Genomic DNA, 24,659 nt, shown 5'->3' on the forward strand with positions numbered 1-24,659 from the left:
TAGCTCACTCATGGTCACCCAGCTGGGAAGAGGCAGATTTGAAGAACCTGGATTTGAACTCAGTCTGTCTGGCCCCAGAGATAAACTCTTAACCACATACTCTATATCTCCGTGAACTTACTGATATAAATGCTCAATAAATGGTCTTTCTCCTTCTGCCTCCCCTACGAGCTTAGAAATAAGAGTAAAGTCCTTTGGCACCTTGGCTCAGCCTCTCTGTCCAGTTCCTGGGTCCTGTCCGTTCCTGTGCAGGAGAGGAGCCCAGCCTGCCCCCGGGGGTTCAGTGACACCCGTGGGGTCCACCAGGAAGCAGTTCAGGATGCCTGGCAAACAGAACATGACAAGATGCCTAAATGTAGCCTTGACATTCTAACGGGCCAGTACAAAGACAGTGGTCTGGGGTCATGTGGAGGGCATGGGCTCCATATGAATCCCTCAGACTGTGGGACCACCAAAGAAGGTTCCAGAAATGTTGTCTTCCGAATCCTTGTTGAGAAAGAATATTCTCCGCCTCCTGCTCTCCCCATCAGAACGGCACCTACTAACCATTCCTATCACCCTTCCCCTCTCTGAATGGGGAAGTGAGGAACTGGACAGGGAAGGAGTCTTCTGCAGGTGCAGGCTGACCTGGAGTGTGATGTACCCTCCGCACCACACCCAGCTCACCAGGCCACAGCAGCGAGGCCCAGGGCACAAGGGATCAGGGTTCCTGCCCCCATGCCCTTACTTTCCCCAGCTCCCACACTCCTCCCACCTCAGGAAAAGCCTTGTCTTTTGTCTACTTTGTCTGTCCTAGCCATCCATAAAGTCCATTTTCAAGCCCACCTCTTCCAGGAAGGCTGCCCAAATTCCCAGCCCACCATGCCTCTCCCTGCGGAACTCCTCCATCCTCCAATATTTCCTATCCAGAGTCTCCCGGGCTCCTGAGGCGCTGCTTTGTTACTCTTTCACGTCCGCTCCTTTGATCTGTGTGTGATCTGAGCTCAGGGTCTTTGCCTCTTCTGTACTTTCCTGTGATACCGAGCACGATGCCAGGCACACAGGAAGCATTTATTAAGTATTTGTGAATAAGCCAACGAATGAATAAACGAACGATGCATATTTGAAGAAGCTCCTGGAATTCTGCTCCTAAGGAGGAAGAAAGCCCCAAGCTAGGTCAGGCAAAAGCAGGTCCTGCCCCTCCCCCCTGGTCTGGCTTTAGGGAGACCTCAGACACTCTTGGTGTGGGGGGCAGTGGCTTGCCTGGTCCCTGGCCTTGGGAGACGGGGAAGAGAGAGGGAGGCGCAGTGCCCAGCCCAGGTGCCAACGGGGTGGGTGCTGGGGTCCCTGAGGGGGGACCTTGGCATTCGCCTCCCTTATATTTTTGTTTATTTTTCCGTTTGTGCCCAATTACCTCAGACAATGCCCCACACAGGCTAAGAAATATGAAAACAGCTAAAAGAAGAAATAAAGCAAATGCAAAAAACAGGGAAAAGAGGGTAAACAAAGAGAGAATTCACCTTTCATTCGCCTGCAAAGTCCTCTGATGGGGAATGAAGTTAAGACACAAAAGCTTTGCGACAACAACATTGTGGGGGAAGGCACAAGAGGGAAGCTGAACAGCCATTAAAGCAATTAAGAAAAGATTAAGGTCGCTGGTGGTGGAGAGACAGAGAGACCCATTAATCAATAGGCCAGAAATCGCAGCAGGCTACAAAATTATAAGACCAGGCAAACTGGAGAACACACAGGCTTACCTCTACCAAGATGCCTGAGGAACTCAAAAGCAGAAACATTATATTCATTTCTCAGGCTTGGGGGAAAAAAACCACTTCTTGGGGGAACCCTGTCCTTTTAACAGCTAATGGGGCATCCTGAGGTGGGGGTGAGATCCACCTGGATTCCAAGGCAAATTCTAAAGCCTCATGGTCTAAAGAAAAATTCGTCATAATGCATGATACTGATGCCAGTGTGACTGCATTGGAGGGAACATCACAGCAGAAACCCATGTGATGACATCAGGAAGGGTCTTAAAACTCCCTGGGGGGTGGGTTACATGATTGTTGGCAAATACGTGCTGCCCTTTCTAGGAAGACCTACATCCCTGCCCTGTTGGCAGTCGGCTTGGCTGTGTGACTTGCTCTGGCAGGTGAAACATGTGTCACTTCCCAGCAGAAGTTTAAACAGCCAGCACACTCTTTGCCCTGTGCTTTTCTCCCTTTGCTACAACAAACCCAGAATGTTCTAGATAGAGGCTATGATTTCATTCTGGGTCCCACAGTGAAGCCACCATGAGGCCAAGACTCAGCTGAATGGCAGAGAACATATATTGTGAGCAAGAAATAAACTTTATCTTTTGAGCCTACTGAGAAATGGGGGGTGGGGTGTGTTGTAACAAAGCCTATCGTCATTGATACATTTCCTTACAATGTGTCACTGCTGCATGGAACCTTCAGTGGCTCCCCACTTCTTACAGGATAAGTCTCAAACTTTTGGTCCTGACATCAAGCCCTTCCCCTGTCCCCACTCATCATAGTGTTCACCATTCCTTAGATGTGCCTCACAGCCTTGCCTGACTGCTTTCCTTGCTCTGCCCCATATACCTTCTTGGACAGGTTTGGATGAAGGTCTCCTGGATTAAGGGATCTGAATTACTCAGGCCTCTGATCACGCCCTCTCTGCTACTTCCTCTGTGAAGCCATTTCTGATCACCCTAGCTCAAAGCCATCTCTGGACAGACCACTCTAGCTTATGATCTGTATCATTCAAACAACACTTAATAGATACGTAGTGCTTGCTGAGTGTCAGGTACTGTAGTCATAGCTTAAGATATATTAGCATACTTCATTCTCACATGACCCTATTATTCCCATTTTACAGATGAGGAAATAGAGACAAAAAGAAGTAAATTCATACAGCCTGCAAGCTCAGGATGGGAATTTAAACCCAGACACTTGCTCATAACCTCTTCAGCCCACTGCCCTGCGTTCTTCTGCAGCACCTTGCACATGGCCTGTGTTGCCTCCCCAACAAGATGCTAGAGCCCTGGAAGGCAGGGAGCCTTTCTAGACCTGTTATCTTCCCTGGCATCGAGCCCCACAGCTGGCCCACTAGCTCCCTGCCAGGATCTGCTAGTTGATTGAAAATTCTATGGGTCACTTCATTTCATCCATTTCTTTGCCCCCAGGGAGAATAGAAGCAAAGTCATCTCAGAGAAAACGTCTTCCCTAGAAGACCTGTTATGCTGTAGGGGAGGATTCCTGATGTCTGGCTCAGGTCTCTCCTGCTGCAACGTTGACTTGTTTTCCTTTGTTTCAGGCTTTCATGAAGATGGATAGCAGAGGAGCAGCTCTTAAGGTAATAACTATTATTATTATATTATTATTATTATTATTATTATTATTATTATTATTTTATTAATCATTATTTAGATTATTATTTTATTAACTCCTTCCTTATTTGAACTCTGCCTAGTTCTCTAAAAATATATGATGGCTAATAACGGACCATAAAATACAACAGAAGACACACAAAAAGTGAGAAAGGATGCCCCAAACACACTGTTAAATAAAGAGAAAGCACATTGCAGAATATTATTAAAATTTAAAAAAATAGATCTGAACTAATTTTAAGATAGTGGTTACTGCTAGGATGTGGGGGGGGGGCAGGAAACAGCCCAGAGGACGATGGGCATTTCTACTTTATGTGTAATGTTTTATTGACTCAAAGCAAATATAACAAAATATTAACAGTTGTCAGTTTTGTATGGCAAGTACCAGGCATAGCATTATTTTATGTGCTTTTCAGAATATTAAAAGTTTTGGAAGTTTAAGAAAAAGAGAAAAGTAGAAAAAAAAGATTTGGAAGACTATCTTAGAGTTGTATTTACTTGCTCGAGGGAGCCACTGATTTATCTCTAAGCTCCCTACAAGGCAATATAAAAAAAGGAGCCAGGTCAATTCTGTCGTTCACGGTGTCATGAGAGTGTTCCCAGGTGAAAACAAATCTAGGCTTTGGAGGAGCCCGGAACCTGGTACTGAGAACCCCAGAAGTTATGCTGGTTCCAGTGGGTTACAGCAGGGGTTTGGGAGTCTGGGAGTGTGCGTGTGTGATTGTGGGGGCAGAGCTTCTGTTACAAATCTGCATACATGTAGCTCTTTACCCAAACTGTACGAGTGACTCAGGTAGGGGCCACTGAGTTCTGCTGCGGTGAGAGATCATGAACAGTCTCCTGGTGACAGCCTTGCCGCCAGCCAGTGACTTTTAAAAATGGCATCCCCAGGCCCCGTTCATAAAGCAGTTCCTTCAGGAGCCCCACTGCTGTAAGGCAGGCCCCAGCTCTCTGCCCACCTGGCCTGGCCCAGGGATGGGTTTTCAAGCCCCTGGACGAGTCAAAGGGCCACATGTCCTTAAAGCAAAGAAATGCCAGCTACTCCTGCCCCTGGCCAAGGCTGCGACAAATGCAGGGAGGAGGTGAGGTGGGGACTGTGCTGCCCACAGGCGCCCAGGAAGGTCCCCAGTGTCTTCTTCCCCTTGTGAGGTAACAGCGACCAGGCTGGCAGCAGAGGAGCCCGGGCACTGGGCTCTCTAGACGGCCATCCCTCCTCCTCTGCGGGTGCACCCAGGGGGACTCGCTGTTCTGCCAGGGTTTTCCTCAGAAAGCATTTGGAATCGGCTCCAGCACACAAACACAGTGATACAGGCACCAGGGTCAGCTCCAAGGGGTGTGCCCAGGAGTGTAGCCTACAAAACGTTTGAGGCAGGTGTAACCAAATCTCCAGCCCCCACCACCCCCTGCCAAAAAAGAATTCAAGAATGTTTGCCCATACTGCCCACACTTCCTGCTCTGTCCCCTGGATGCACTGCTTGGGAGCCGAGCGAGCTCCATCGTAAGCCCACGGAGTCTGAGGCTGACAGTTTACAGTCAGTTAATGTGGCTCTTGGAAGTCTCTCTCTTTTCCTCCCTTAGGGCAATAATTAGCAAAGAGAACCGATTGCATGTTCGGGCCTCTCCAGAACACTTACTCTCTGACAGCCATACTTCGGAGCAAAGGTCCTGGAGCCAGAATCCAGGCCCGCCACTTGGTTAGTGGCACATTCCTTCAACTTGCTACGTCCTCATCTGCAAAGTAGAAATAATGTTAATGATGCACTGGTGGCACTGGGTTGTTGTGGGAAAATGCCTTTGAGCGCTTGTGCCGATTATAAATGTTAGTTACTATTGTGATTTGGGGGGTGATAGTGGCATTTCTTTTTTAAAATTTTTTTTTATTTAAGTATAGTTGATTTACAATTAGATTCAGGTGTACAGCAAAGTGATTAAGTTATATATTTACATACACATATATATTTTTTCTTTTTAAATTCTTTCCCATTATATGTTATTACAAGATACTGAATATAGTTCCTTGTGCTAGACAGTAGGTCCTTGTTGTTTATCTGTTTTATATATAGTAACGTGTGTCTCTTAATCCCCAGCCCCTAATTTATCCTTCCCCGCTCTTTCCCCTCTGGTAACCACAGTTTGTTTTCTACGTGATGGTGGCATTTCTACCTGTAAATTCTCCCCCTGCCTTCTATCCTCCAGACAGGATGTCCTCAGTTCCTTTGTGACTTGATCCTCCACTGCTCGAAATGCTTTAAGGGGTCTGATACTGAGCAGTGAACTGTCCCACCTTCTCAGGGCAATGCAAGCTCACACATATTCTACTTCAGTCTGGGCCTCGAGACAGTTTCCTGGGTCAGATGGTTTGAAGGGTTCTGAGGTGTGTATCACTGAGTGTCGGTTTCATAGTGACAGCCCTGGACCCCAAGCCCTGCAGCTGCCTTCTGGGGAGGGCATCCCCTTCCTCTCTCCCCCAACCCCCTCTGCCATTTCCAGGGGAGATCGAAGATTGGAATTCAGCTCACCCTGAAGGATGGGCCTTGAGAAATGTTCTCTCAGCTCTTGCTTTGAGGAGAGGGTCTGTGAGCTGAGCGCTGGTGGTTGCCTTGGTCAAGTTCTGTGGGACAAGTCATCTCTGAGGTAATCAGAGAGACTCATTGGGAGTGCCTAGGGACCCTCGCTAAACTCCCTGCCTCCCACAGCTGGGTTGCCCTCATTAGCATGCTGGCACCGAGGGCCCCTGGGAGCCACATTGTACGGATTATCCAGAGCTAAGAGATATCCCCAAATTCACAGTCACAGGCTCCAGGAATAAAAGAGAGCTGGAAATTTGGTGGGTAGAAAGGGACCCTGACTACCAGACAAGCAAATGTTACTCATATTCCAGTGTAAAGATTCTCCAACTTTTCTGTCTCTGGACCCCTTTTCACTCCTAAACATGATTGAGGACTCCAAAGAACTTTTATTTCTGTGGGTTGTAGCTGTTGATATTTATGGTATTAGAAATTAAAACTGAGAAATGTTTCAAAAATTCATTTATGTATAAAATCACCCTAAAAAGCCCATTACATGTTAGCACATACAGCATATTTTTATGAGAAATGGCAATGTTTTCCAAGGCAAAATGAATCAACAAGAAGAGTGGCATTGTTTTGCATTTTTGCAAATCCCTTTAGTGTCTGGCTTAATAGAAGACAGCTGGATTCTTGCCTCTGCTTCTGCATTCAGTCTTTTGTGATATTACACATTATGTAGCTTCAGGAAGATGCCAGTGTGCACTCCTGAGAGAATAAGAGTGAAAAAGGCAAATCGTATCTTAGCATTATTTTGAAAATAATTTTGACCTAGGGATCTCCGAACCACACTTTGAGAACTATTGTTCTAGTGAACAATGGAAATAACCCTTCTAAGGTTCCAGAAGCTCCTTTTAACTTTGTGGCTTCTCTCCTTTTTACTCTTTGCCTAACCCTGGTCTGTATTTTAGCACCTTCCCAGATTAAAAACCCTACCAATGTGCCAGGCACTGTGCTAAATGCTATAGAGACACAAAGAAGAAAAAGCCAAACGCTGGGCCTGGAGATCAGTACTGCATCGCCGCAGGCTCAGAGGACGTGGGGCTCAGCCTGCAAGTTAAGGAGAGGCCAGGGCCCCTTCCAGGGTGGGGCCGAGAGACACGTACAACACGGTTAAAGAGCCCAACAGCGCTGGCGATGATGTGCTGAGTGGGCTGAAGCAATCAGGAAAGTCTTCATGGAGGAGGTGGGATTAAGGGGCTAATTCGATCTTCCTAGCACCTCCCAGCCTGAGAGAAGGGCGGGGCTGAGTGGTAGTTAACATGAGACAGAGAAAGGAAACTGACCTGTTGGATGAAGGCGCTGGGAAAGAAATCTTAGCTGGGAGCAAGAGGGCAGGGGTCAAAGGCAGATCTCCTGCATCTGGGGCCCCTGCATTCTCCAGGGTGTGAACTCTGGCCTATTGTGGATGGGCAGATCTTCATTGGGACCTCCTAGCAGCTCCCCAGGTGCCTCCCTGCCATGAAAATCAGGGCCGTGAGGACTCTCAGGATCCAGCATCAGGTTGGGCCCCTCACCCCTGGGTTCTGGAGGCCACGTGCCCTCAGGGGCCTGCCTGGGGCTTTCTCACCTTCTTCTCTGACCCAGTTAGCACAGTCCTGTGGCCGGTACCAGGCTCCTTGGTTCTACATTTAAGGCCAGCATTCTTTTCACTGCACTACTCGCTTCCTTGGATAGCTGTGGAACTAGAAAGAGAGAGGAGAGAAAGAGAAAGAAGGAAGGAAGGGAGGAAGGCAGAAAGATGAGAAAAAGAAATGAAAAGAAAAAGAAATAATACAGTTAGACAAGAATAATCTTTAAGTCCTTTCTGGCTCGGGAGTTCAACAAATCTCGTTTACGGCGTGCTAAGTGCCAGCCCAGTGCTCTGGCAAAGCTCTTGGTCATCCCATCCTAAGTGAAGTGTGTGTAGATGAGGCAGCTCCCTTGGCAGACCTTCCACTGCATTAGCCTCCAGAGGAGCGGAGACTCCAGAGATGCTGCTAAGGCTCCAGCATTTTCCGAAAACGCAGCCGGGAAAGCTTGAAAACTTCTCTGCAGTGATGTGAGATCCAGAAGTCGAGATCCTTCCTTACCCCAGTGAGACTGTGAACCTCTCCCTCATTGTCCTTTCTCTTTCTGCTGCTTCATCCTCGCATCCCCCAGAATCAGGCATGACCCCCAGGTGGAGAGAAGGACCCGTATCAGCCCTTCCACGTCTCCTGGTACAAGGTCCAGGGGCACCTGTTGTCGAACGAGTGGTTAGTGGTACATAAAGCAGCGCGATCATGTAGGATGTGTAGGAGTGATTGCGTCAGGCGAGTGTGGGGAGGTGGGGGATTAATGAATTAGGGACCAAATAGGAGTGGATGGAGACTGCAGAAGGCCGGAATGAAGCTGATTGACGATCTTCTCCCCGTAGATCAACCACCTTCCCGTGGAGACTGAAGTCTGTGTGGACCACAATATGCAGATTGGCGGGGAAGCCATTCTCCTCACAAGCTGGAGAGAGCCCCTGTTTGGGGGCGCCAGATAAGAAAGCAGCTTCAAGGGAGAAATAGATCAAGGGAATAGTAGGGGCCATTTGCTTTTCTACCTTGTTCCTCTTTCTCCAGGTGCTGTGGTCTCTGATTGGCTCTGTGTCTTGCTGGGTGATTTAACAGATTTTTTTTTTTAACTTACTGACAAGGAAGCTCCAAACTTCCAATAAACCTGCCGGGAACCAAGGAAGGAGCCACAAGGGTGTTTGTGAAAGCGTAGCTCTCTGGGGAAGCTGCAAAGATTTGTGCGTTAATAATTCTCTTTCCAGTCCTGCTGCAGTCTGGCCAGCTCTGACTTACCCCAGAGGGTAGTGGGACTTCAGCCAGAGGAGGAAGTTAGGGTGCAACCCGGATGGGAGGCAGGAACAATGGCCTGAGCCTCGGTCATTTTTGGGAGCCTAAACCCCGGGAGTGAAGCCGAGCCACGTCTGGGGAGGCCCGCAGTCCTGGGCCCATGTTGCTGGAGGACCCACTTGTTCTTCTGCCCATCAGATGCTTTTACAAAGGAGACTCGGGTCCAGGGGAGAGCCATGACTTGCTACGGGTGGAGCCGATTCCCCTGTCCACAGCCGCCTCCTCCCACACATGTGGTCCTGCTGTTCTGTGGGAGCAGAGGTGATGCGGCGTGTTGCCATGAATGCGGGGAAACGGGCCTTCTCATACACGGCTGTAGCAGTATGGATCAGTAACCTTGGCGGCACACCCGATAAAGCCTTCAAGAAGTATGTGCTTTATCTGGGCAATTGCACGTCTTGGAATGTATCAACAGGAAATAACCAATTAGTGTTCAAACGTGAAAGTATAAGGATTTGCTTTTTGCACTGTTTTTTATAACAGCATCAGAACTGGAGAAGCCTTAATCGTTCACTGATGGGGTAGGTTAATAAATGAGGGTTCCGAATGATGCTGTGGGCCCATGTATATCACCAGGGACATATATTCACAGCATAGTGTTAGATTTTAAGTGGCAGATTACAAAAGAGTGGTACACACTATGAGTCCTTTAAATAAACATCACATATATGCACGAGAACAGTCTAAAGGATATATAGCAAAATGTTGACAGTGGTCATCCAGCAAGAGGGGCTTCAGGTGGTTCTTTTTGCTTATTGGACTTCCTAAATGTTGTATAATGAGTATATACATGAGCAAATTTTTCAAAGGACAAGGTGAGAAGAACTGGGTGGGCGGCTGCAGGTGGGCCAAGGATGGTTCCATTACCAGTCAGGTTCTAGCTCAGCTGTTTCTCATTATCAAGTGCAGCAAAGTAGGAGCGATGCCACCTTCCAGAAAGATCATCAGGAGACAAAACCTAACACAGCAGAAGCAGCCCAGATAGAGGGTCCACCCCAGCTAAAGAAAGCCTTCGGGGTATATGAGGTCTCAGAGCCCCCCTATTCTTCTAAAATGAGAAAAAGCCCACCATGGCAGGGGCCCTGAAGTCGCCTGTCCCCCTGCCTTCAGGGGAAGCCCTCCCAGTGCCTCATCATGCTGCCCAGGTGATGGGTAGGGGCCATGTGAGAACAGCAGGTAGTTAGAATAAATTGCATAACCTAAATTTGTCTGATGTTACAGTAGAGAAAGTCTTTGATGAAGCTGGTAAACATTAAAAATTTTCTGAATACAAAATGCCCCCCATTTTTCCCCCCTAATGTCTGTCTCTTAACTTTCTCCTTCCTCCATCAAGAATTTAGGAAGACAGACATTTCTAAGACATCCCACCTCTCTACTTGTGTTGATTTAGGTAGCATGTAGGATAAAATCATGGGTGAAATGAATTTTTATCTTCCACATAATTGCACATTCAGGTGCTGGGTCTCCTAAGCATATTGGAGTAGAAACCTCCTTCCTCTCTCAAATTCTCCCCTCTACTGCCCCCAGTTTTATTGGGTTGTAACACTATATTAGTTTTAGGTGTAGAACATAATGATTTTATATATATATATATATAATAGAGAGAGAGAGAGAGAAAGAAAGAGAGAGAGAGAAATGATCACCACAATAAGACAATAAGTTTAGTCAATGTCCATCAGGTCACAGTTACTCATTTTTTTCTTATGATAAGAACTTTTAAGATCTACTCTCTACAAATAAGTACGATCATACAGTATTTGTCTTCGACCCTCTATGAGATTCTGATGGATGAATAGCAGCCAAGGATCAGTAGCCAACTATGAAACAAGGTACAGCTTTAGGAGTCTATGAGCTGAAGCTGGACACCCCCCAAAAGCAGGTCTCTAAAAAAAGCAGGGCTAGGGAATGTGGTTCAGGCTTCAGGTCAAACTGGTAACTGCCATTCCTTTTCCCCAAATCTCTGCCTATTCTATCCCCAGAACTTAAGGGGACAGTGCTAAGAAAGGCCAATTTGAAGCATCTTTGTAGAGAAAAGGAAGCAGACAAAATAGTTAAAGTGTCAGTGCCTCTAATGCCCGAGGACCCAGACCCCACCACCACGCGGGTGCAAAGCAGGAAGTAAAAGACGAAGTGGGCAAAGTGTTCGTGAACCTTTCACTTGCAGTGATTGTTGTGCTGTAAGAGCCTCCCCTCCTCCTGCGGGGAGAGAGCCTGCACAGTGAGTATGAATATTCCCCCGGCACCCGCTGGGTGAGAAGAGGGCTGAGAGGTTCTGTCCTCCCTACAGACAGAGGCAGGACCACGGAGGGGAGAAGGGAGAAGTTTCCTCTGTCACCAGCAATGCCACACCTGATAGAAAGAAAGGACTGAAGATTGCCCTTGAGACGTGACCTCATTCATCCCCACCTTGGGTCCAGACCGTCCCTAATCTCTGCTGTTCTGAGGTTCATCTGCCTCGACTTGGAGAGACCTTCCAGAGGTTGTCTTCCCACCTGGAGATGGGCTCAGCCTCATTCCTCCGTCTCCTTAGATTGACCCCTCTGTGCGGTAAGAGCACTGAAATCGCTCCCTGGGACACCCTCAGCCCACTCGAGACCTCCCGGACGGAGGCAGTAGTCCTTGGTGGCCAATTCTGTCCCTCTTTCTGCCTTGCTAATAAAAGACAGTGGCGAATTCAGACAGGAGAGGAGGGGTTGGGCCAGAGGTTGGGCTCAACTTTTGTTCCCCGGGGACAATCCCAAAGTTAAATTTCCTAAATGACTTGCCTACCCTCTCCTGACACGATGAGGCAATGTGGAGGATTAAATAAGGATCCCTAATACCAACCAGAGAGTTTCCTCATATTTCAGAATATGGCCTGAGCTATAAAACAGATACCATAGTTTGGAGCTCTGTCCTCTTTTCTGGGAACAGAGTTCTGCCCACAGGCCATCTGAAGGAGCGGGTTTAGATGGCCAGGACTCCTCTTGTGTTATCCTGTCTTCCCTCCTGCTGCAGCTAATTGGACCAGGGTGGCATGAGACTTAAGAGAAGCTCATTCAAGTTAGTGAGCTCAGCCTATCAGATTCTCCCTTGATTATCAAAACTAGGAGTATTTGGGAGTGGACATTTGAGATAAAGCCCATGTGGAAGGGGAGCTGGAATTAATGCCAGGGCAAATTCAAGTCACATCTTGTCCCCATTTATGTGGTCCTGGCTTCACAACAATTGAACGTGGCTGGGGGAAAACAGACAGCCATGCTGACTGGCTTCCCTTTCAACCATCACCGCAACTCTCAGGTGGGCACTTGGTCCTGCAGAGAAGCCCTAACGTGTTTCCCCAGGTTTTTCCCTCTCCCCTCCTCCAGACCAGCATTCCCACCTTTTCCTCTCTCCTCAAACCCTTAATTCCTTCTCCTTCATTACTCTCAGCTAACACAATACTCTTTATTTCACTGGGAAAAAAATAAATAAAGACATCAAAAGAGAACCACCTTTTTATCTTGTCACCAATCAACCAGCCAAAACATGGGCAAGTCCTGGGCAAACTAGGATGAGTTCATTGGTCCCCCTGGATTCCACCTCCTCCTGTAATTGAGGACTCTGCTCCCAGTCATCTATCTTCTCTCTCCTGCACCACCATTTTTGTTCCTTTCTCTTCTGGATAAGTCTTATCAGCACATAAACATGCTGTGAATTTGCCCATTTTTAAAAAGTCCTCCCTGGGCTTCACTTTCCCCTCGGCTACTATGGCCCCTGTGCTTGCTAAACTGGCTGTTGGCCGGGTCCCATCATCAACCAAGAGTCTCCCTCCATGTACAGGCCTCCCCCATAGCCACCGTTCAGCAGTAATGGCTGCATGTCATGGACCTTAACGCTGACTCCTAACGTGAGCTGAAGTCTCACCTATTAAATCCAGGAGTGGCAAGGCCCCAGTGCATTGGGATCATTGGTTTATGTGTTAGTCCCTCTTCCTCATCTCCCCCGATGGGCATCCTGATGACAGGGGCCTTGCTCTCCTCATCTTTGCATTCCCGGTATCTAGAACATTGCTAGGGACATAGTAGAAGCAGAGTAAGTGTTTGTTGAGTGAAAAAAATTACCAAGCACAGAAATGATTTACAGGCCCTGTTCAGGCTCCTTGATCAATTAGACCACACAGTCCTCACCATCCTCAGCTCCCAAGGTCCTTCTCATCTTGGCTGAGTAGTCACACTATCACAACACACCTTCCCTTTTATCATGTGGACATTTGTCTCCCAGAGTGTGCTAACTCTCAGGGGCTAGTCTTGGCCTTCCCCCATAAGCTTACTAGTTCCTTGCAGGCAGCCTGTATCCTCTACAGTATTCAAAAAATAGATATAGAGCCCATGAGTCAGTGGGTATAAATTATCAGGTGCCTAATGGGAACACTCTGCCAGGTGCTGTGGGCCATTGAAACAAAAGCAGGGCTCCTTCTTACAGGATCTTGCACAGCAAAAGAATGAGAAATTGAATAAGAGACTGGCAGAAATCTATTGCAGATGGGAACCCGCCTTTTTTAGCTACCCTAAGGCTCAGGAAAGATAGGTGTTTCGGGGTCCAAGAGAAAGCCAGCAGCCAGACGTGAAAAATCACTAAACAATGCTTGGGAGATGGGTCCATCCAGGCTGCGTGGTATACCTGGGGAAAAATGAAGACTTATTCTAGAATGCATCACCTGGATGGACCTGCTTTTAGTGCATGCCCCGCCCCCCAAGCGAGTCTCTTCCTCATGTGTCTGGAATGTTTGGTCTTCTTATAGTGAGAGGTTCCCATCAAGGAAGCATGCCCGTCCTTCATTGATGAGGTTGGTGGTCTCTAATTTTACTCTCTTAAAACACTACCCTCTCATACCTGCACCCACACCTCTTCCCCAGAGTCACCAAAGGAAAACCCACCAGCTCACTTGGGTACCAGCCTCTGGCAGCCTTTTAACCCTCCCCTTCCTCCTCCCCTGGAAGGGTACCTGCAGCCTTAACAGAAATACGGAAGTCAATTTGTGTGGCTGGTACAAGCGTTTTAGCATACTGAGTGGTCCAAATATTTAAATATCTATGATATAGGAAGCGTGGAGAACATTAAAAACCATTTTCTCCCTGCTGATTGCAGGAGAGGAAATACAGTCCCTTGCTCTCCTGCACAGTTGCAAAACTGCTGGCCTAATCATATTGCCTATGTAAAGTACCTCTCCCGCCTCCTCCAGTCTGGTTTTAGGTTGCATTTACTGTAAACAAAGATGTATTTGGGGGGGCAGTTGGATTAAGTTTATTGTTTATGTAAATCTCTCAGAATGTGACATAGCAAGATAGCTTCCTATGTTGGGTTGATCCACATTTTAGGCCAACAGCCAAAGTATTTTATCTTTTCCTTCATTATAGTGATCTTCCAATTAGCCGTGGTCTGTAATACCCTGATTTTGGTGGCAGTGGTTTGGACAGGATTGTTTGATAGTTCTGCTCGAGAGGCAAAATAAGGGGCCTTATTATAGAAGTGCAGAGGTTGTGCGGGAGCTGAGTTCTGTTGCAAAGTTTGCCGATAAGGGGAAAACCGGCCCTTAAGCGTCCATTCTGTTCTGTATATTAACACTTCTAATCTGCACTGCTGATAAAACTGCAAGCCATTTGCCTTTGGAGGAATTAGTTCTGCCTCGCTTGTGTAACCAGGCGATGGTGATTAACCTTTAAACTGTCCAATATTCCCAGCAGCCTCCTGCTCCAGATTAGAAACTATTTAGTTATGACCAACTAAATTAACAACACTCCCTCCTCTGAAGAATGAGATTTGGAAGGTGGATGCATTTTAAGGTGGAATTGTGTTTTGAATTGGTGATCCATCCTCCTAAGGTGCTTATTTCCTCGTTGTTAAAGTCAAGGCTGCCACACTGGGGATGGAAGGCTCAGCTCGGGGATGGGGAAGTGGAGAAAGGGGAGGGGGACCAGTTGTCCCGGTTGGGTTTGCAGATCTGAGGTTTCATGGGCACAAAGGAAACCTGTCTTAGGTTTAGATTTCCTTTCCTGTTACCATCCCAGGTTAAAAAGGGACTTTAGCTCTTCTGCTAGACCCATGCCATGCTCATGATGAGACTGAGCAGTTGTTCCTAGTGGGAAGATTAAGAAAGAAAGTCTCTCCCTTACCACCCTACTCTCAATCTCTTCTTGGAGTTGAATGTCAGAAAAAGATGCTAACTAACTTTCATGTTCCAGGCCTGGGGCCCTGCCCACCGCAGTTGCATCCATCCAGCTGAACTGCAGTCATGCTCACCATCCCGCTTCAGCTCTCTCCTATCTGCCCATTTCAAATGTCATTTATCAGTGGAAACATACCCTCGGTGGTGAGGGCCAGGCAATTATGTAATCGTGTCATGCCTTAAATCCCCAAATTGTTGGTCCTCCCCGGATAACAAGTAAAATGGGACACTACCACCACCCCACCACCACCACCCAATCCTGGTAGCAACCTTTTCTGTTTTACTAGTTTCATATTAGCTGCCTCCTTAAAAACCGCTAATCTAGATACTGCATTAGCAGGATGTCAGTCAAGCCGCAGTCCACGGTGAAGCCTTCTTCATATACCAATTTAAATCATTCATGGTCTTTTCTTTGGCATTATTCAAAAGATCATAATAATTTTCTTGTGCCCACAGCACAAAAAAATCAATTATTTCCCCACAAAGACTTGAAAGTACTTAGCGAGTGCGGCAAGAAAAGCTGAGGGTGATATCAAATTGAAATTGCACTCATTACATACAACACAATTAGTTGCCACTAGCCTGGCCGGGCTTTAATTCTGAATGGCATATCTTTATTATTACAGAAACAAGCATGCAAATGGCATTGTTCAGGATTTGCCGAAATCAATAGGATATAGTGCTGTGTGTTTGGTGGCCACTGTCACTCACGCTGCTGTGGATGCGAGATAATGTGTGTGTTTGAATTAATGAAGGGAGCAGGCAACATCATAAGTGACACCCAAATAAAAGAAATGGGTACATGATATTTGTAATTATTCTACTTGTGTTTTTGTTGTAAATACTTGTGCTTTTTGTTTTTTAATCAAAGGATTAATTGCATTTTAATAAGGCATTATGATTTGCAGAGCTTTAGTTAATTAAAACTTGTAGTATATAATTATGAAGTGATGCTGAGATTTTCTAAAGATCACCCATATGTTTAGAATATGTATAATTTTTCTGTTAAGCAGTCACAGTCTCTCCCCCCACCCCCACCCCGCCTTTCTCCTTGGTCCCTCCCCCGCCCACAGGAGACATGGATGACTTTTGTGAAATGTTGAACTGACAATTCCAGGTGGATTTCTCTAAGTGGCAACTAGAACCCAGTTTTGGTTATTGCACAAATTAAAATGACTGAAGCAGCAATTCATGTGATAAACTGTGGCGGAAAACTTGGTCGACACTTGCTTTCCAGTTAATCTCCCCAAATGCAGCACTGGAGAGGTCTGCAGAGTTGATGTGAGTTTTAAGTGCAAACATTGAGGTTTTAGATCTGGGTGAGGTGGTGCCATTGAGAGTTAGACCCTGGTCAGTTCCCTGGGGCTAGGGACCCCATCCCAGTGGAGCCACTGAGCCCCACCCTTGTCCTCGGTGACACACAAGGACTTATTTGGGAGGGGTGGGCTGGGAGAGGGACTGCTGAATGACACAGGAGCTTGGAATTCCCTAGCGTTAACATATTAGTAATTCACAGTGGAATCCAGCCCAGAGACGTGTAATCACATTTCCTGTAGGTGTGTATTATGTGAAGGCTGATGGATTAATTGCTAGATAGATGGAATAGAGCTAAGGGAAAACATTATTAAAAAGTTTTAAAATCTTAATGTAACATTTTGAAGTTTGCTTTGGGGAATTTTTTCATTTCAGTCTCCTAGTTTTCCATTTGCTCTGGGATGAGGCGTCTTCGTTGTCTTTGCAAAGGGAGGGATCTGTTTGCTGAGAGCTTAGGATGTTCTTTGTTGAGGCCATGGGGACCTGTGATGGAGGTAGATGCAGGAGCTGGTGGCTGGGCCTCTTGTGGCCTGTGAGATGACAGGGTGGGCTGACTCCAAAATGCTGGGCTCCATTTACCCTTTGGGACCTGTGGTAGGCTGGGTACCCAAGGGCTGATTTTTCTCTCCCTCTAAAGACCCAGAGGCTGCAATGAGGAGTGTCAAGATTCCCCAGTCCCCCCACAAAGCAACGTGAAGAAGGATGACACTGAAGGGAAGAGGATTCTACAGCGTTCATGCCCCGAACCTGGTTTTCCAGGAGGCCCACAACAGTGCTCTAAGTAGGGTGGCCCAAAGCTGATTTCAAATCTCATATTATTAGGTTGGTCATCGCTTCCTATTTTAACTCTGAAAACCTAGAGCTCTAGGTTCATTCAAAGCTTGCTAACATATTTGCTCAGCAGCACAATGATGTGTGATGGAAAATAAACTCTTGTGGCTTGTTCATCCTATCAGCCGCGGCCTGCAGCCGGGAAAGAATGAGGGAAGGTCAGTCAATTATGTGTGGTAATCACCGTAAGCATATTATCTGAGACACAGATGTCTTCTATGACCCCACACGACATGGCTATTAACCTTGGAGCAATATAAAAATGGAGTGGGTTTGTGGGGAGGAGTGGGGCTGAACCAGACTTTCAGTCTAGCCTTGTCCACAGGCTCGGGGGGAAAAAAAAAAGTTGTGGACATGAAGACTATTTTCAGGAACCCAGCCAACCATCTGACCTCTGCTCCCCGAGGCCAGATCCGCATGCCCCTCCTTCCCAGGGGACCTTGCTGGAGGCCTGTCCTGTGTGGAAGTACTTGCCTCATCTGAAGACGAGCCTGACAAATTGACTCAGGGGACACCATGGACACACAGTGGCCCTGGCCTGCTACTTTCTGCTCACCAGAGAAAAGGGGAGAGGGAAGAGCAATTCGGGTGTTTATGTGTGTGTTTAAATAAGCTCACATCCAGTCTTGGATGGTAGTGGGCAGGGAGGACAATGGGGTCACCCAGGCATATCGGGGGACCCAACTAGGTTACCCAGGGGACATGGACTGACGGAAGTCAAGGCTGTTATACCTACTGGGCTTGTACTCTCAAGTCTAGCCTGGATTCTGGCATCTCCCTGCAGAAGTTTGGCCAGAATCTGGCACAGGGCTGGACACAAGGATGATGTTCTGTGAAAGTCATTGATGGATTGTTAACTGGTCCAGGATGGACACACATTTAGGAAAGCACCTGCCCTGAGAAATAACTCTGGACCAGACACTGAGGATTTAAAATGAAATAAACCAGTTCCTGCCCTCCAGGAGCTATAATATGGGGTGGGGGATGGTGAGGATGGGGGAAAACTTTGAACTGAATGTTCTACTCATTTCCAAACATGTTAGGGATGCTGGAGTAGGCCCATAGAAAGGATTTCATGTAGAAGCGAGGAAGGGGCTGTTCCAGCCAAGGGGCTTGGAAATTCTTCCCAGAGGAAGTGATAATAATAACTGTCTCGGAGGAACTTACCAGGAGCAAGGCACTGTCCCGGGCGCTGTCCTTGCCTGTGGTCTAATTCTCACAACCCTGTAAGTAGCCCTGGACCCATCGTGAACTTGAGAACCAGAAGGATCAGGTTACTACCTCCCAAGGTCACATAGCTGGTTAGTGGTAGAGCTGAGATAGAATTTAGTTGGCAACTGACTCCAAACTTCTCTAAAGAGGAGGATGCATTTGCCTGTCACGCAAGAAGGAGAACCCTTCCGGTGAAGGGAGAAGTGCACCCGGGGAGCGAGGTGCATCAGGAAGGGCAGGGCAGCGGGGCTGGGGCAGGTGGGAGGTGCGACCAGCCAGGCAGACCCAGTCCCAGGGCCCGGTGGCCCATACCACTGAGTTTGGCTTCATCCCGTCAGCACGGCATGATTAGATGTGTGTTTCTGAAAGGTTTCTCTTAGCATTGTGAGGCAAATGGATTGCAGAGACCTCAAGCCAGTCAGGGAACTTTTATAGTAAGTCCAGGTCTAAGGAGGTGATGTGAAAGATGATGGACAGGTGGGGTGACTATCCCAGGTGTTAGAGAGGGGCCAGGAGGACTTGCCAGCTGAACGGATGTGGCGGTGAGGGGAAGGAAAGCGCTCAGCTCCTCACAACTTCCTACGTGCCTTCATCCCTCTTTTACAATAAAGACATTAGGGTTTGACAAGATTAAGTCCCTTCCCCAAAGCCAACAGTTCATATTGTATCCTAGCCAGGTCTTGAACCTAGTCTCTGGCTCTGTAGCCAGGATTCTCACCCAGTGTGGTCCTCTGTGTGTGTGCGTGCGCGCGGCGGGGGCTGGGGGCTGGGGGCTGGGGGCTGGGTAGTGATTTGCCCTTTCAGGACACGTTATCCATGTTCACCTCTTCCGTGTACCTCCTCCTTCTCCCCTTGTCCTCAACTGCCTCCAGTGAAAAAGAAGTTTAGTGACTTATTATCAAAATTGCACCAGGAACCCCAGCTACTTTTATGTTTTCAAGCTGTTATGAGAAAGTGACTGTATCAAGTGAACTACTAAAGAGATGATGCTGCAATATATTTTTTCTAAAAAAACCTTAGAGCAGCTTAATCTAACAGGTATTTGTGACACATTTTAGCGAGTATGACGCCATTGCAGTGAACATGACTCATAAATGACTTTGTTAAGTGATACTTTATAAAGTCCCAGCAGATGCTGCTGGGTGTCTTTTCAGCATCCTCTCCATTCCCCCCCCCACCCCCACCCCGAACGCATCTTCCTAACAGCCTGTTGTGTTCAGGTTCCACCTGCTCCATGTGTTCTTTTACTTCAGGGGAAGCTGGCTCTTGTTCCAGCTCCAAAGAGCAAGTCCTGATTGGTCCAAGATGGTCATGATGGTCCCCGTAGGCACAGGTGGGTGATGTAATTCTGGAGAGTGGCATGTGGATCAATGTGCCGGGAGCCTTCTGGGAAATGTTTCCTCTCTCCTAAGGAAACCCGTTCCTCCCCAGGAAGAAATGGTCTCTCGTCCCCAACGTTCATCCATGGTTAATGTGTAAGTCATTTTGAGATGCAGTTTCTGATACTCGCAGCTTGAGGCATCCCAAGTTATAAACTTGTTACACCCAGGTTTCAATGTTGTCTCGCCATCACCGACTCTTGAGTGTAATGGTTAAGAGTATGGGCTCTAGAGGCCAGATCTCTGATTTTAAATCCTCACTCAACCACTTACCAACTGTGTGACCTTAGAAAACCTGCTCACCTCCCTGTACTTCAATTCTCCCCCTGTAAAATGCGGGAAATAGTATGACCTCCTGCATAGGATTGCTGGAGGATTAAATGAGTTATTACATATAAAGCACTTGAAGGGGTGCTTGGCACATGAAAATTCTTATCATCATTACTATTACTGTTATTATTAGCTATGAGTGGGCAGCAGTGTTGACAGTTTTCCCTGAATGTCGTGCATGAGTTTATCCTCCACTTAGCTCACCATTAGTAGACAGACCACCGGGAATGGTCCCCCGATCAGCCAGTGCTGCTCTGCTTAGAATGAAGGCTCAGGGTCCTCTCCAGTCCTTCTTGGTGTTTCTCTTGCTTAGATCTTCCTGCTCCCATCTGAGCAGCATGTCCCGCTTCTTCCTGATCCCTGCTCAGTTCTAGAAGGACCGACTCCAGGATCCTAGAACCTAAAGGCCCAGAGCAGCTGGTGTTGTGGACCAAACCAAGAGTGGGCAGTCAGGCAGCCAGATCACCCCTCCCAGAGTCCTGGGCTCAGGAAGGGAGGTACTTGAGGGATGGTGTAGGACCCTGGGATGAGAAAGAATAAAGTAAGCCTGGACCCTTGATTCTCTGTGCAGGGATCTGAGGAGGTGAGAGGCAGCAAGGATCTCGGGGGGCAAACTGAGGGAGGGGCCAGCAGGCACAGAAAGCTCCAGAGGCTGGAACGCAGACCCAGGCACACGTGCTTTACCCCTAGCAGTTCTGGGGAAGGAGTGTAGCAGCCCCTTCTCTAAACCCCACTGCTGTCACTACAGAGAAGTTTTTGTTGTGACTAAGAAAGGAGGAGAGAGGAAGGAGGTGGCTTGAAAGCAAAAAGCGTGGCAGTCAAATAAGCAACTCTGGAGGTAAACAGGTGTGTGTATGTGTGTGTGTGTGTAATGTGCCTTTAGTTTCCCATGTGTATCAAGGAGGGTAGGAAAATTCCTGTCCTCCTGACGTTATGAAGACCTTGTCAAGAACAAATGAAATATATAGTTGATAACATGGTATCACACATCTACTAGGTTGATAACAGTATTATGTAATGGAAAGTAAAAGGAACAAATGAAATGATAATGCCTTATGCTTTGAAAAGAATAAAGTCTTCAGGGTAAATTGTTATTAGTCTGCCTTCTCAAGATGTCATTTGGACCTGACCTCATGGTAACAGAAGGAAATTTGCATTTGTGCCATGGTGAGGACGCAACCTTGGGTGTGCTCCATTTCCGTGCCAGTGGAAGGAGGCCAGAACAGCATTTGAGGAGCCCCTAATGTTGGTTCCCCATGACCTCCTCTACAGAAATGCTTATAGCTGCAGGGTAGGCCCTGGAGTGCTGGGTTGCACTGAAACTCTCAGGAAACTCAATTGGATGGAAGGGAAAAGAGATTCAGATTTTTATTCGTGGGAGGATTGCTGTGAGAGGACTAGTGCCACTCGAAGCAAAGAGGCTGCCTGATATACTGTATATTTGGTGGAGGGATAAGAAGGAGATAAAAGATTAAAAAATGTAATAGAAGATTTGCTTACACTTCTTGGAATGGTAATTAAATTTATTTATAGTTATGGAAAATTTGGGGAAGGGAGGAAAAGCAATTTAAATGCAGAGTTTTCACAGGGCAGCTGCAAATGGCTTGCTTTAACGCGCCTCTGAAGGTTAACAGAATGGCAGGGAGGTCGGACTGAAGTGCATATGATAAGTGACAAGTGTTAACATGGCAAATCATGTATTTAAAATTACTCTGAGCTTTATCAAATGTTTCCTCTCAAAAATAAACTATCCTGGAAGGAAAGGTTAACTGAGAAAAGAGTATTACTCTAATATTTCCATGATGACTCGGGGGGAAGGGAAGAGGGTTCTGTAATGTAGGAGAAGTGGTGATAAATATAAATAGGTGGTTATGTTATTAACAGTAAAGAAACAAGACTATTCCAAACTTACACTGCACTGGGAGGAAAGGCAAGTGAGTGTTCCCTTTCCTTTTTGTCTTCTGTGACTCTATGAGCCAAGCAGCTTCCCAGTCCACCCACAGGGTGAACAAGAGACAAAGCAAATGAGAAGTTGTTGAGGGAGTAACAGCCTGTGCTACCAGCGCTGTTAACTGTCCCCAGTCAGCCTTGGCCATTAAGAGGGATCCACAGAAATCTCTGAAATCGTCCATCCACCACTTGCTCACCTGTTCTCCATTTCTCACAAGGCTTCTCTCTGACCCTGCCTGGTTGACTAAATCATTATTCTTCCATGCAGTGCTTTGGAACAATCTCCAAGATATATTTGTAAGTGGAAAAAGCAAAGTGCATTATATTCAACAACAAGGATCAATCTTAAAAATGTAATATTGAGCAAAAAAAAAAAAAAAAAAAAGCAAGACACAAAAGAAGGTATACAATATGATTCCATTAACATAAAGTTGAAAAACAGCTAAAGCTGAACTTTATTGTTTAGAGATGCATTCAGAGAAGGCTAAACTATAGATAACAACAAGGCGATGACGATCACAAAAGTCAAGAGAATGCTTCCCTCTGCAGGGAGGGAGGGAGGGAATGGATGATTAAGGAGAGGCAAACGGGAGGCTGTGGCGTGCTGGCAGTGTTCTGTTTCTTGATCTGAGTGGTGGTCACACAGGTGTACACTTTATAGTCATTAAATCTCTCTGTATATGCTTTTTTCCTTTTCTATGTGCATGTTATTTTCCCCCAATAACTTTTTTCACAAAAGCTAGGTACAAAACTATGTGTATAATATACCATTCATTTTCAAAAATAAAATACACTTATATACAAGGCAAATACTAATCAAAATAACTATTCATATCAGATAAAAATTAAGGAAAAAGGCATAAATACAGACAGTGTGAAACATTGCATGATAAATAGAACAATGAACAAATAAGGCATAATTATCATGAAATTACATGTACTTGATAAAATAGCTTCAAAACATATAAAGTAAAAACTAACATAATTATAAGGGGAAAACTTTTACATAAAAAATTACAATGGGAGATTTTAGTATACTTCTAACAGATTAATAGATTAAACAGAAAGTAGAAAGAATATACAAATAATGATTTGGGTAGGGAAAGGAGACATAACTACAGAAGCAGTAGAAAATTTTAAATCATAAAATAATCTACAGACAACTTTGTGCTAAAAAATTTGGAAACTTAGATAAATGGATAATTATCAACACTGACCCAAGGAAATTTGCTAACTTTAAGGACCTATAATCATTACTAAATAAATTAAAGCAGTTCTTAAATCCATCATCAAAACAAGCTGTTCCAGAGAGTAGAAATTTAGAAAAAGGTAACTCATTGTATACAGCTAGTTAAACCTTGGTATTAAACCTGGACAAGGATAGTAGGATAATAGAAAATTGTCAGATAAGAAAGAAAGAGAGAAAGAAACAAAGAGAAAGAAAGCAAGAAACAGAGATAGTCATTTAGCATTGTTACTTATTAACATAGATATAAAATACTAAATCAAGTCAAATTCAGAAGTGTTTATAAGCAGTAATATGTCTTGACCGAGTAGGATTTATTCCAGGAATGTATCATGCAATAGCAGAAGATAGATCAATGTAAGTAACCACTTATCAGAGTAAAAGAGAAAAAAACTTACGATCATCTCAGCAGATGCAGAAAATATTCAATAAAATTCAATACTCTTTCATAACTAAAAAATATTTAAAAAGAAAAGAAAATGTTTATCTGACTAGAAATAGAAGGGACCTGTTTTAATCTGATAAAGAGTATCATCCAAAATCTACAGTCTTACTGTTTGAAGTTTATCAGGATTTCCTTTGATGTCAAGAAAAAGACTGGATGTCTTCTATTGCTCCTCTTACCCAAGATTACACTTGAGGTCCTAAAGAATGTAATAACACAGGAAAAAATAGTTATAAGGAAGGAAAGAGAAAAAATTATTATTTATAGACATAATTATCTACATAGAAAACCCCAAACCCGAACGCTTAGACCTAATCAGAGCATTTTTCAAGGCTGCTGGGTATAGCACAAACATACAAAAAGTATTAGCACTTCTAACACCAATAATAACTTATTAGGCAGGACTTAATCAGTGTAACTCCAAACAAAATTCCAGTAGAAATTTTCTACAGAACTTAATCTAATTCTAAGACTTGTACATTAAAGGAAAAGTGCATAAGTAAGCAACATACATCTGAAAAGAAGAAAGATAAGGGATTTGCTTCATAAGCTATCAAGATATATTATCAAGTTGGCCAATTCACCAAATGCCAATTCAATGAATGGCCAGTTTGCCAAAAGTTAATTTCCCCAGAGCCAATTTGCTGAAGAATTAATTACACAAATGACTGACTCACAAAATTTACATGAGGTACTGAGTAGCCACAATGTGTTGTAAGCAATATTCTTGACTTTAGTTGGAAGAATTCTAAGCAAGGATATATTCAACAGAGTAAATACAGTCAGGGATCTATTCAAGACTATCTACCTCAAGTACATTCTTCATGAATAGAGTCAATGACTTAATAATAATATAATCTTCATTATTCTTATCAGTAATATATATGAGAAAAGATACAATCTATACATGAGTATATTCAAGACTATATTAAACTATTCAGGAATACATTCTTCATAA

General features: G+C 45.6%; 1 long non-coding RNA gene across 1 annotated transcript in view; it reads left to right on the top strand.

The window, feature by feature from the left end:
• The first annotated feature begins 3,297 nt into the window (after positions 1–3,297).
• LOC116668969 overlaps positions 3,298–24,659 on the top strand; it is a 52,612-nt gene continuing 31,250 nt past the window's right edge. The window contains exon 1 of the long non-coding RNA XR_004326298.1: positions 3,298–3,336. This is a non-coding gene — a long non-coding RNA (uncharacterized LOC116668969). The remainder of the gene's footprint in view (positions 3,337–24,659) is intronic.

The sequence above is a fragment of the Camelus ferus genome, chromosome 15 (genome assembly GCF_009834535.1).
Source record: "Camelus ferus isolate YT-003-E chromosome 15, BCGSAC_Cfer_1.0, whole genome shotgun sequence".
NCBI classification, from domain to species: domain Eukaryota; kingdom Metazoa; phylum Chordata; class Mammalia; order Artiodactyla; family Camelidae; genus Camelus; species Camelus ferus.